General features: G+C 46.3%; 1 protein-coding gene across 1 annotated transcript in view; it reads left to right on the top strand.

Annotated features, from left to right (window-relative positions):
• Positions 1-13,309, top strand: part of cpxm1a (carboxypeptidase X (M14 family), member 1a) — a 56,707-nt gene that overhangs the window by 1,724 nt on the left and 41,674 nt on the right. The gene's annotated exons all lie outside the window — the stretch shown is intronic.

The following is a 13,309-nucleotide window of genomic DNA, read 5'->3' as shown; positions in this document are numbered from 1 at the left end:
CACACCTGTATTAGGGGAGTTTCTCCCATTCTTCTCTGCAGATCCTCTCAAGCTCTGTCAGGTTGGATGGGGAGTGTCACTGCACAGCTATTTTCAGGTCTCTCAAGAGACGTTCGATCGGGTTCCAGTCCGGGCTCTGGCTTGGCCACTCAAGGACATTCAGAGACTTGTTCCTAAGCCACTTCTGCATTGTCTGAGGTCCTGAGCACTCTGGAGCAGGTTTTCATCAAGGATCTCTCTGTACTTTGCTCCGTTCGTTTTCCCGTCGATCATGTTTAGTCTCCCAGTTCCTACCGATGAAAAAAGATAGTTCAATCTTGGTTTCATCAGACCAGAGAATCTTGTTTCTAATTTGTCTGAGAGTCCTTTAGGTGTCTTTTGGTAAACTCCCAGCGGGCTGTCATGTGCCTTTTACTGAGGAGTGGCTTCCGTCTGGCCACTACCATAAAGGCCTGATTGGTGGGGTACTGTAGAGATGGTTGTTCTTCTGGAAGTTTCTCCCATCTCCACAGAGGAACTCTGGAGCTCTGTCAGAGTGACCATTGGGTTCTTGGTCACCTCTCCTTCTCCCCTGATTGCACAGTTTGTCTGGGCGGCCAGCTCTGGGAAGAGTCTTGGTAGTTCCAAACTTCTTCCATTTAAGAATGATGGAGGCCACTGTGTTCTTGGGGACCTTCAATGCTGCAAACATGTTTTGGTACCCTTCCCCAGATCTGTGCCTGTCTCGGAGCTCTACGGACAATTCCTTCCACCTCATAGCTTGTTTTTTTCTCTGACATGTACTGTCAACTGTAGGACCTTATATAGACAGGTGTGTGCTTTTCCAAATCATGTCCAATCAATTTAATTTACCACAGGTAAATCAAGTTGTAGAAACTTCTCAAGGATGATCAATGGAAATAGGATGCACCTGAGCTCAATTTAGAGTCTCATAGCAGGGTGTCACGTTCTGACCTTAGTTCTTTTGTTATGTCTTTGTTTTAGTATGGTCAGGGCGTGAGTTGGGAGGGTTGTCTATGTTCGTTTTTCTATGTTGTGTTTTGTGTTTGGCCTGGTATGGGTTCTCAATCAGAGGCAGGTGTCGTTAGTTGTCTCTGATTGAGAATCATACTTAGGCAGCCATTTCCCACCAGTGTTTGGTGGGTGATTGTTTCCTGTTTTGTTGTTTGTGTCACCATTTCGGTTTTTCGTTTCCATTCAATTTGTTATTTTCTTATTGAGTCGTGTTCAGTGATTATTAAAGTATCATGGACACTTACCACGCTGCGTATTGGTCCGATCTTTGCTACTGAGACGAAGAGGTTGAAATCCGTTGCAGAATCACCCACCACCAAAGGACCAAGCAGCGTGGTATCGGGCAGCAGCAGAAATCTATGGACTCATGGACATGGGAGGAGATTCTGGACGGAGAAGGACCCTGGGCACAGGCTGGGGAATATCGCCGCCCCAAAGCAGAGCTGGAGGCAGCGAAAGCTGAGCGGCGGCGATATGAGGAGGCAGCGCGACAGGTACGAGAGGCAGCCCACAAAATTTCTTGGGGGTGAACACGGGGAGTGTGGCTAAGTCAGGTAAGAGACCTGAGCCAACTCCCCGTGCTTCCCGTGGAGAGAGGTGGACCGGGCAGGCACCGTGTTATTACGTGAGGCGCACGGTGTCCCTGGTGCGCAGGCATAGCCCGGTGCGTTACATCGCAGCGTCTCGTATCGGCCCGGGCTAGAGTGGGCATCGAGCCAGGTGCCATGAAGCCGGCCCGAGCCCCGTCATCTCTTCACGCAAATGACCGGGATTTGGGCCTGTTCCCGGGAAAGCAGTATGTCCTTCACGTAGATCTCGTCACACTCGTAAAAAAAAACATGTAAAAGCTTGCGCCAGTTTGTGTTGAGTCATCTCCGTTCTGATGTCCAGAAGTTATTTTGGTCATAGGAGACGGTAGCAGTAACATTATGTACAAAAGAAGTTAAAAAAATAAGAGAAAGAAAAGAAGTTACAAACAACGGGGGAAAAACGAAGAAAAAACAACCAGGCTTGGTAAGGAGCACGTAAAACGTCAGCCATCTTCTCCGGCGCCGTGATACACACTAAGTCTTAGTTGACTCCCTTTTCTGCGTCTCTCTGGCACCCTGTTCCCTTTATAGTGCACTTCTGTCCTATAGGCTCTGGTCAAAAGTAGTGCACTATATAGGGAATAGGGTGCCATTTGAGATGCACACCTGACTAACCCTGTCTGTCTCATATTACATGCCAGCTCTGCCCTGACTATAACCCTGTCTAACTGAGTCTAGTATTACATCCCAGCTCTACCCTGACTATAACCCTGTCTAACTGAGTCTCATATTACATCCCAGCTCTACCCTGACTATAACCCTGTCTAACTGAGTCTAGTATTACATCCCAGCTCTGCCCTGACTATAACCCTGTCTAACTGAGTCTCATATTACATCCCAGCTCTACCCTGACTATAACCCTGTCTAACTGAGTCTAGTATTACGTAACAGCTCTGCCCTGACTATAACCCTGTCTAACTGAGTCTAGTATTACGTAACAGCTCTGCCCTGACTATAACCCTGTCTAACTGAGTCTAGTATTACATCCCAGCTCTACCCTGACTATAACCCTGGCTAACTGAGTCTAGTATTACATCTCAGCTCTGCCCTGACTATAACCCTGTCTAACTGAGTCTAGTATTACGTAACAGCTCTGCCCTGACTATAACCCTGTCTAACTGAGTCTAGTATTACATCCCAGCTCTACCCTGACTATAACCCTGTCTAACTGAGTCTAGTATTACATCCCAGCTCTGCCCTGACTATAACCCTGTCTAACTGAGTCTAGTATTACGTAACAGCTCTGCCCTGACTATAACCCTGTCTAACTGAGTCTAGTATTACGTAACAGCTCTGCCCTGACTATAACCCTGGCTAACTGAGTCTAGTATTACATCCCAGCTCTACCCTGACTATAACCCTGGCTAACTGAGTCTAGTATTACATCTCAGCTCTGCCCTGACTATAACCCTGTCTAACTGAGTCTAGTATTACGTAACAGCTCTGCCCTGACTATAACCCTGTCTAACTGAGTCTAGTATTACATCCCAGCTCTGCCCTGACTATAACCCTGTCTGAGTCTAGTATTACATCCCAGCTCTGCCCTGACTATAACCCTGTCTAACTGAGTCTAGTATTACGTAACAGCTCTGCCCTGACTATAACCCTGTCTAACTGAGTCTAGTATTACGTAACAGCTCTGCCCTGACTATAACCCTGTCTAACTGAGTCTAGTATTACGTAACAGCTCTGCCCTGACTATAACCCTGTCTAACTGAGTCTAGTATTACGTAACAGCTCTGCCCTGACTATAACCCTGTCTAACTGAGTCTAGTATTACGTAACAGCTCTGCCCTGACTATAACCCTGTCTAACTGAGTCTAGTATTACGTAACAGCTCTGCCCTGACTATAACCCTGTCTAACTGAGTCTAGTATTACGTAACAGCTCTGCCCTGACTATAACCCTGTCTAACTGAGTCTAGTATTACACGTAACAGCTCTGCCCTGACTATAACCCTGTCTAACTGAGTCTAGTATTACGTAACAGCTCTGCCCTGACTATAACCCTGTCTAACTGAGTCTAGTATTACGTAACAGCTCTGCCCTGACTATAACCCTGTCTAACTGAGTCTAGTATTACGTAACAGCTCTGCCCTGACTATAACCCTGTCTAACTGAGTCTAGTATTACGTAACAGCTCTGCCCTGACTATAACCCTGTCTAACTGAGTCTAGTATTACGTAACAGCTCTGCCCTGACTATAACCCTGTCTAACTGAGTCTAGTATTACGTAACAGCTCTGCCCTGACTATAACCCTGTCTAACTGAGTCTAGTATTACGTAACAGCTCTGCCCTGACTATAACCCTGTCTAACTGAGTCTAGTATTACGTAACAGCTCTGCCCTGACTATAACCCTGTCTAACTGAGTCTAGTATTACGTAACAGCTCTGCCCTGACTATAACCCTGTCTAACTGAGTCTAGTATTACGTAACAGCTCTGCCCTGACTATAACCCTGTCTAACTGAGTCTAGTATTACGTAACAGCTCTGCCCTGACTATAACCCTGTCTAACTGAGTCTAGTATTACGTAACAGCTCTGCCCTGACTATAACCCTGTCTAACTGAGTCTAGTATTACGTAACAGCTCTGCCCTGACTATAACCCTGTCTAACTGAGTCTAGTATTACGTAACAGCTCTGCCCTGACTATAACCCTGTCTAACTGAGTCTAGTATTACTGTCTAACTGAACAGCTCTGCCCTGACTATAACCCTGTCTAACTGAGTCTAGTATTACGTAACAGCTCTGCCCTGACTATAACCCTGTCTAACTGAGTCTAGTATTACGTAACAGCTCTGCCCTGACTATAACCCTGTCTAACTGAGTCTAGTATTACGTAACAGCTCTGCCCTGACTATAACCCTGTCTAACTGAGTCTAGCTCTGCCCTGACTATAACCCTGTCTAACTGAGTCAGCTCTGCTCCCTGACTATAACCCTGTCTAACTGAGTCTAGTATTACGTAACAGCTCTGCCCTGACTATAACCCTGTCTAACTGAGTCTAGTATTACGTAACAGCTCTGCCCTGACTATAACCCTGTCTAACTGAGTCTAGTATTACGTAACAGCTCTGCCCTGACTATAACCCTGTCTAACTGAGTCTAGTATTACGTAACAGCTCTGCCCTGACTATAACCCTGTCTAACTGAGTCTAGTATTACGTAACAGCTCTGCCCTGACTATAACCCTGTCTAACTGAGTCTAGTATTACGTAACAGCTCTGCCCTGACTATAACCCTGTCTAACTGAGTCTAGTATTACGTAACAGCTCTGCCCTGACTATAACCCTGTCTAACTGAGTCTAGTATTACGTAACAGCTCTGCCCTGACTATAACCCTGTCTAACTGAGTCTAGTATTACGTAACAGCTCTGCCCTGACTATAACCCTGTCTAACTGAGTCTAGTATTAACAGCTCTGCCCTGACTATAACCCTGTCTAACTGAGTCTAGTATTACATAACAGCTCTGCCCTGACTATAACCCTGTCTAACTGAGTCTAGTATTACATAACAGCTCTGCCCTGACTATAACCCTGTCTAACTGAGTCTAGTATTACGTAACAGCTCTGCCCTGACTATAACCCTGTCTAACTGAGTCTAGTATTACGTAACAGCTCTGCCCTGACTATAACCCTGTCTAACTGAGTCTAGTATTACATAACAGCTCTGCCCTGACTATAACCCTGTCTAACTGAGTCTAGTATTACATAACAGCTCTGCCCTGACTATAACCCTGTCTAAGTAACAGCTCTGCCCTGACTATAACCCTGTCTAACTGAGTCTAGTATTACATCCCAGCTCTGCCCTGACTATAACCCTGTCTAACTGAGTCTAGTATTACGTAACAGCTCTGCCCTGACTATAACCCTGTCTAACTGAGTCTAGTATTAGTAACAGCTCTGCCCTGACTATAACCCTGTCTAACTGAGTCTAGTATTACGTAACAGCTCTGCCCTGACTATAACCCTGTCTAACTGAGTCTAGTATTACGTAACAGCTCTGCCCTGACTATAACCCTGTCTAACTGAGTCTAGTATTACGTAACAGCTCTGCCCTGACTATAACCCTGTCTAACTGAGTCTAGTATTACGTAACAGCTCTGCCCTGACTATAACCCTGTCTAACTGAGTCTAGTATTACGTAACAGCTCTGCCCTGACTATAACCCTGTCTAACTGAGTCTAGTATTACGTAACAGCTCTGCCCTGACTATAACCCTGTCTAACTGAGTCTAGTATTACGTAACAGCTCTGCCCTGACTATAACCCTGTCTAACTGAGTCTAACAGCTCTGCCCTGACTATAACCCTGTCTAACTGAGTCTAGTATTACGTAACAGCTCTGCCCTGACTATAACCCTGTCTAACTGAGTCTAGTATTACGTAACAGCTCTGCCCTGACTATAACCCTGTCTAACTGAGTCTAGTATTACGTAACAGCTCTGCCCTGACTATAACCCTGTCTAACTGAGTCTAGTATTACGTAACAGCTCTGCCCTGACTATAACCCTGTCTAACTGAGTCTAGTATTACATAACAGCTCTGCCCTGACTATAACCCTGTCTAACTGAGTCTAGTATTACGTAACAGCTCTGCCCTGACTATAACCCTGTCTACAGCTCTGCCCTGACTATAACCCTGTCTGAGTCTAGTATTACGTAACAGCTCTGCCCTGACTATAACCCTGTCTAACTGAGTCTAGTATTACGTAACAGCTCTGCCCTGACTATAACCCTGTCTAACTGAGTCTAGTATTACGTAACAGCTCTGCCCTGACTATAACCCTGTCTAACTGAGTCTAGTATTACGTAACAGCTCTGCCCTGACTATAACCCTGTCTAACTGAGTCTAGTATTACGTAACAGCTCTGCCCTGACTATAACCCTGTCTAACTGAGTCTAGTATTACGTAACAGCTCTGCCCTGACTATAACCCTGTCTAACTGAGTCTAGTATTACGTAACAGCTCTGCCCTGACTATAACCCTGTCTAACTGAGTCTAGTATTACGTAACAGCTCTGCCCTGACTATAACCCTGTCTAACTGAGTCTAGTATTACATAACAGCTCTGCCCTGACTATAACCCTGTCTAACTGAGTCTAGTATTACGTAACAGCTCTGCCCTGACTATAACCCTGTCTAACTGAGTCTAGTATTACGTAACAGCTCTGCCCTGACTATAACCCTGTCTAACTGAGTCTAGTATTACGTAACAGCTCTGCCCTGACTATAACCCTGTCTAACTGAGTCTAGTATTACGTAACAGCTCTGCCCTGACTATAACCCTGTCTAACTGAGTCTAGTATTACGTAACAGCTCTGCCCTGACTATAACCCTGTCTAACTGAGTCTAGTATTACGTAACAGCTCTGCCCTGACTATAACCCTGTCTAACTGAGTCTAGTATTACGTAACAGCTCTGCCCTGACTATAACCCTGTCTAACTGAGTCTAGCTCTGCCCTGACTATAACCCGTAACAGCTCTGCCCTGACTATAACCCTGTCTAACTGAGTCTAGTATTACGTAACAGCTCTGCCCTGACTATAACCCTGTCTAACTGAGTCTAGTATTACGTAACAGCTCTGCCCTGACTATAACCCTGTCTAACTGAGTCTAGTATTACGTAACAGCTCTGCCCTGACTATAACCCTGTCTAACTGAGTCTAGTATTACGTAACAGCTCTGCCCTGACTATAACCCTGTCTAACTGAGTCTAGTATTACGTAACAGCTCTGCCCTGACTATAACCCTGTCTAACTGAGTCTAGTATTACGTAACAGCTCTGCCCTGACTATAACCCTGTCTAACTGAGTCTAGTATTACGTAACAGCTCTGCCCTGACTATAACCCTGTCTAACTGAGTCTAGTATTACGTAACAGCTCTGCCCTGACTATAACCCTGTCTAACTGAGTCTAGTATTACGTAACAGCTCTGCCCTGACTATAACCCTGTCTAACTGAGTCTAGTATTACGTAACAGCTCTGCCCTGACTATAACCCTGTCTAACTGAGTCTAGTATTACGTAACAGCTCTGCCCTGACTATAACCCTGTCTAACTGAGTCTAGTATTACGTAACAGCTCTGCCCTGACTATAACCCTGTCTAACTGAGTCTAGTATTACGTAACAGCTCTGCCCTGACTATAACCCTGTCTAACTGAGTCTAGTATTACGTAACAGCTCTGCCCTGACTATAACCCTGTCTAACTGAGTCTAGTATTACGTAACAGCTCTCTATTATAAAGCTCTGCCCTGACTATAACCCTGTCTAACTGAGTCTAGTATTACGTAACAGCTCTGCCCTGACTATAACCCTGTCTAACTGAGTCTAGTATTACGTAACAGCTCTGCCCTGACTATAACCCTGTCTAACTGAGTCTAGTATTACGTAACAGCTCTGCCCTGACTATAACCCTGTCTAACTGAGTCTAGTATTACGTAACAGCTCTGCCCTGACTATAACCCTGTCTAACTGAGTCTAGTATTACGTAACAGCTCTGCCCTGACTATAACCCTGTCTAACTGAGTCTAGTATTACGTAACAGCTCTAACCCCTGACTATAACCCTGTCTAACTGAGTCTAGTATTACGTAACAGCTCTGCCCTGACTATAACCCTGTCTAACTGAGTCTAGTATTACGTAACAGCTCTGCCCTGACTATAACCCTGTCTAACTGAGTCTAGTATTACATCCCAGCTCTGCCCTGACTATAACCCTGTCTAACTGAGTCTAGTATTACATCCCAGCTCTGCCCTGACTATAACCCTGTCTAACTGAGTCTAGTATTACATCCCAGCTCTGCCCTGACTATAACCCTGTCTAACTGAGTCTAGTATTACGTAACAGCTCTGCCCTGACTATAACCCTGTCTAACTGAGTCTAGTATTACATCCCAGCTCTACCCTGACTATAACCCTGTCTAACTGAGTCTAGTATTACATCCCAGCTCTGCCCTGACTATAACCCTGTCTAACTGAGTCTAGTATTACGTAACAGCTCTGCCCTGACTATAACCCTGTCTAACTGAGTCTAGTATTACATCCCAGCTCTGCCCTGACTATAACCCTGTCTAACTGAGTCTAGTATTACATCCCAGCTCTGCCCTGACTATAACCCTGTCTAACTGAGTCTAGTATTACGTAACAGCTCTGCCCTGACTATAACCCTGTCTAACTGAGTCTAGTATTACGTAACAGCTCTGCCCTGACTATAACCCTGTCTAACTGAGTCTAGTATTACGTAACAGCTCTGCCCTGACTATAACCCTGTCTAACTGAGTCTAGTATTACATCCCAGCTCTGCCCTGACTATAACCCTGTCTAACTGAGTCTAGTATTACATAACAGCTCTGCCCTGACTATAACCCTGTCTAACTGAGTCTAGTATTACGTAACAGCTCTGCCCTGACTATAACCCTGTCTAACTGAGTCTAGTATTACGTAACAGCTCTGCCCTGACTATAACCCTGTCTAACTGAGTCTAGTATTACGTAACAGCTCTGCCCTGACTATAACCCTGTCTAACTGAGTCTAGTATTACATCCCAGCTCTGCCCTGACTATAACCCTGTCTAACTGAGTCTAGTATTACGTAACAGCTCTGCCCTGACTATAACCCTGTCTAACTGAGTCTAGTATTACGTAACAGCTCTGCCCTGACTATAACCCTGTCTAACTGAGTCTAGTATTACGTAACAGCTCTGCCCTGACTATAACCCTGTCTAACTGAGTCTAGTATTACGTAACAGCTCTGCCCTGACTATAACCCTGTCTAACTGAGTCTAGTATTACGTAACAGCTCTGCCCTGACTATAACCCTGTCTAACTGAGTCTAGTATTACGTAACAGCTCTGCCCTGACTATAACCCTGTCTAACTGAGTCTAGTATTACGTAACAGCTCTGCCCTGACTATAACCCTGTCTAACTGAGTCTAGTATTACGTAACAGCTCTGCCCTGACTATAACCCTGTCTAACTGAGTCTAGTATTACGTAACAGCTCTGCCCTGACTATAACCCTGTCTAACTGAGTCTAGTATTACGTAACAGCTCTGCCCTGACTATAACCCTGTCTAACTGAGTCTAGTATTACGTAACAGCTCTGCCCTGACTATAACCCTGTCTAACTGAGTCTAGTATTACGTAACAGCTCTGCCCTGACTATAACCCTGTCTAACTGAGTCTAGTATTACGTAACAGCTCTGCCCTGACTATAACCCTGTCTAACTGAGTCTAGTATTACGTAACAGCTCTGCCCTGACTATAACCCTGTCTAACTGAGTCTAGTATTACGTAACAGCTCTGCCCTGACTATAACCCTGTCTAACTGAGTCTAGTATTACGTAACAGCTCTGCCCTGACTATAACCCTGTCTAACTGAGTCTAGTATTACGTAACAGCTCTGCCCTGACTATAACCCTGTCTAACTGAGTCTAGTATTACGTAACAGCTCTGCCCTGACTATAACCCTGTCTAACTGAGTCTAGTATTACGTAACAGCTCTGCCCTGACTATAACCCTGTCTAACTGAGTCTAGTATTACGTAACAGCTCTGCCCTGACTATAACCCTGTCTAACTGAGTCTAGTATTACGTAACAGCTCTGCCCTGACTATAACCCTGTCTAACTGAGTCTAGTATTACGTAACAGCTCTGCCCTGACTATAACCCTGTCTAACTGAGTCTAGTATTACGTAACAGCTCTGCCCTGACTATAACCCTGTCTAACTGAGTCTAGTATTACGTAACAGCTCTGCCCTGACTATAACCCTGTCTAACTGAGTCTAGTATTACGTAACAGCTCTGCCCTGACTATAACCCTGTCTAACTGAGTCTAGTATTACGTAACAGCTCTGCCCTGACTATAACCCTGTCTAACTGAGTCTAGTATTACGTAACAGCTCTGCCCTGACTATAACCCTGTCTAACTGAGTCTAGTATTACGTAACAGCTCTGCCCTGACTATAACCCTGTCTAACTGAGTCTAGTATTACGTAACAGCTCTGCCCTGAGCTCTGCCCTGACTATAACCCTGTCTAACTGAGTCTAGTATTACGTAACAGCTCTGCCCTGACTATAACCCTGTCTAACTGAGTCTAGTATTACGTAACAGCTCTGCCCTGACTATAACCCTGTCTAACTGAGTCTAGTATTACGTAACAGCTCTGCCCTGACTATAACCCTGTCTAACTGAGTCTAGTATTACGTAACAGCTCTGCCCTGACTATAACCCTGTCTAACTGAGTCTAGTATTACGTAACAGCTCTGCCCTGACTATAACCCTGTCTAACTGAGTCTAGTATTACGTAACAGCTCTGCCCTGACTATAACCCTGTCTAACTGAGTCTAGTATTACCCTGTAACAGCTCTGCCCTGACTATAACCCTGTCTAACTGAGTCTAGTATTACGTAACAGCTCTGCCCTGACTATAACCCTGTCTAACTGAGTCTAGTATTACGTAACAGCTCTGCCCTGACTATAACCCTGTCTAACTGAGTCTAGTATTACGTAACAGCTCTGCCCTGACTATAACCCTGTCTAACTGAGTCTAGTATTACGTAACAGCTCTGCCCTGACTATAACCCTGTCTAACTGAGTCTAGTATTACGTAACAGCTCTGCCCTGACTATAACCCTGTCTAACTGAGTCTAGTATTACGTAACAGCTCTGCCCTGACTATAACCCTGTCTAACTGAGTCTAGTATTACGTAACAGCTCTGCCCTGACTATAACCCTGTCTAACTGAGTCTAGTATTACGTAACAGCTCTGCCCTGACTATAACCCTGTCTAACTGAGTCTAGTATTACGTAACAGCTCTGCCCTGACTATAACCCTGTCTAACTGAGTCTAGTATTACGTAACAGCTCTGCCCTGACTATAACCCTGTCTAACTGAGTCTAGTATTACGTAACAGCTCTGCCCTGACTATAACCCTGTCTAACTGAGTCTAGTATTACGTAACAGCTCTGCCCTGACTATAACCCTGTCTAACTGAGTCTAGTATTACGTAACAGCTCTGCAAGAGGCTCTGTTCCTTCCTGGTTCACTGATCTCCAGCCCAATGCTCTGCACTCCCACTACACTGACTCCCCCGAACGAGGAGTGGGGTGTGTATGTGAGGGAGGGAGGGAGGGAGGGAGGGAGGGAGGGAGGAACAGGCTCTCCTCAACTTCCAGGGAAGTGTTTTTGTCACACACACACACACACACACACACACACACACACACACACACACACACACACACACACACACACACACACACACACACACACACACACACACACACACACACACACACACACACACACACACACACACACACACACACTACAAGGGGAAGGGGGCTGTGAGTTCCTGTACACTTCCAGAGAACTGACTAAGAGGAGAATTAGACATATTTCAGATCCCAAGGGGAACGTAAGGAACTCATGCACTCAACCTCTTCTGCAACTTCACATTTCTACATTATCTCTGAGAGCCAGTTTGTCTCTCAAAACATACATGACTTTCTCTCCTGCTGCCATTGAACATAACTGCCTTCTCCCGAACCCTGTAGACACACCGAGGCAAAGACACACCGAGGCACAGGCACACCGAGACACAGGCACACCGAGGCACAGGCACACCGAGGCACAGACACACCGAGGCACAGGCACACCGAGGCACAGACACACACCGAGGCACAGACACACACCGAGGCACAGGCACACCGAGGCACAGGCACACACCGAGGCACAGGCACACACACCGAGGCACAGGCACACACACCGAGGCACAGGCACACCGAGGCACAGGCACACACCGAGGCACAGGCACACCGAGGCACAGGCACACCGAGGCACAGACACACAACGAGGCACAGGCACACACCGAGGCACAGGCACACCGAGGCACACACACACACCGAGGCACAGGCACACCGAGGCACACACACACACCGAGGCACACGCACACACCGAGGCACAGGCACACACCGAGGCACAAACACACCGAGGCACAGACACACCAAGGCTCAGACATCCTGCTTTGAGATAGTGGGTGCATTCCAGGTATTCTGTGCAGGTCTGTGCAGGTAATAGGATTGTTTGGTTCCTGAGATGTTAAACACTTCTCCAGTTAAGATCTGATCATCTACACAGATCAGAGACGTCTGTGTGTCTGGAACACAGCCCTGATCTAGCCTGGTCCCAGATCTAGTTGTGCTATCATTTCAACTCCATGTTATGCAGCAGGGTAGCCTAGTGGTTAGAGCGTTGGACCAGTAACCAGCAGGTAGCCTAGTGGTTAGAGCGTTGGGCCAGTAACCAGCAGGTAGCCTAGTGGTTAGAGCGTTGGACCAGTAACCAGCAGGTAGCCTAGTGGTTAGAGCGTTGGGCCAGTAACCAGCAGGTAGCCTAGTGGTTAGAGCGTTGGACCGGTAACCAGCAGGTAGCCTAGTGGTTAGAGCGTTGGACTAGTAACCGGCAGGGTAGCCTAGTGGTTAGAGCGTTGGACCAGTAATCGGCAGGGTAGCCTAGTGGTTAGAGCGTTGGACCAGTAATCGGCAGGGTAGCCTAGTGGTTAGAGCGTTGGACTAGTAACCAGCAGGTAGCCTAGTGGTTAGAGCGTTGGACTAGTAACCAGCAGGTAGCCTAGTGGTTAGAGCGTTGGACCAGTAATCGGCAGGGTAGCCTAGTGGTTAGAGCGTTGGACCAGTAATCGGCAGG

Source organism: Oncorhynchus gorbuscha, linkage group LG10 (assembly GCF_021184085.1).
Source record: "Oncorhynchus gorbuscha isolate QuinsamMale2020 ecotype Even-year linkage group LG10, OgorEven_v1.0, whole genome shotgun sequence".
Lineage (NCBI taxonomy): Eukaryota > Metazoa > Chordata > Actinopteri > Salmoniformes > Salmonidae > Oncorhynchus > Oncorhynchus gorbuscha.
This window is presented reverse-complemented; position numbering and strand designations above follow the sequence as displayed.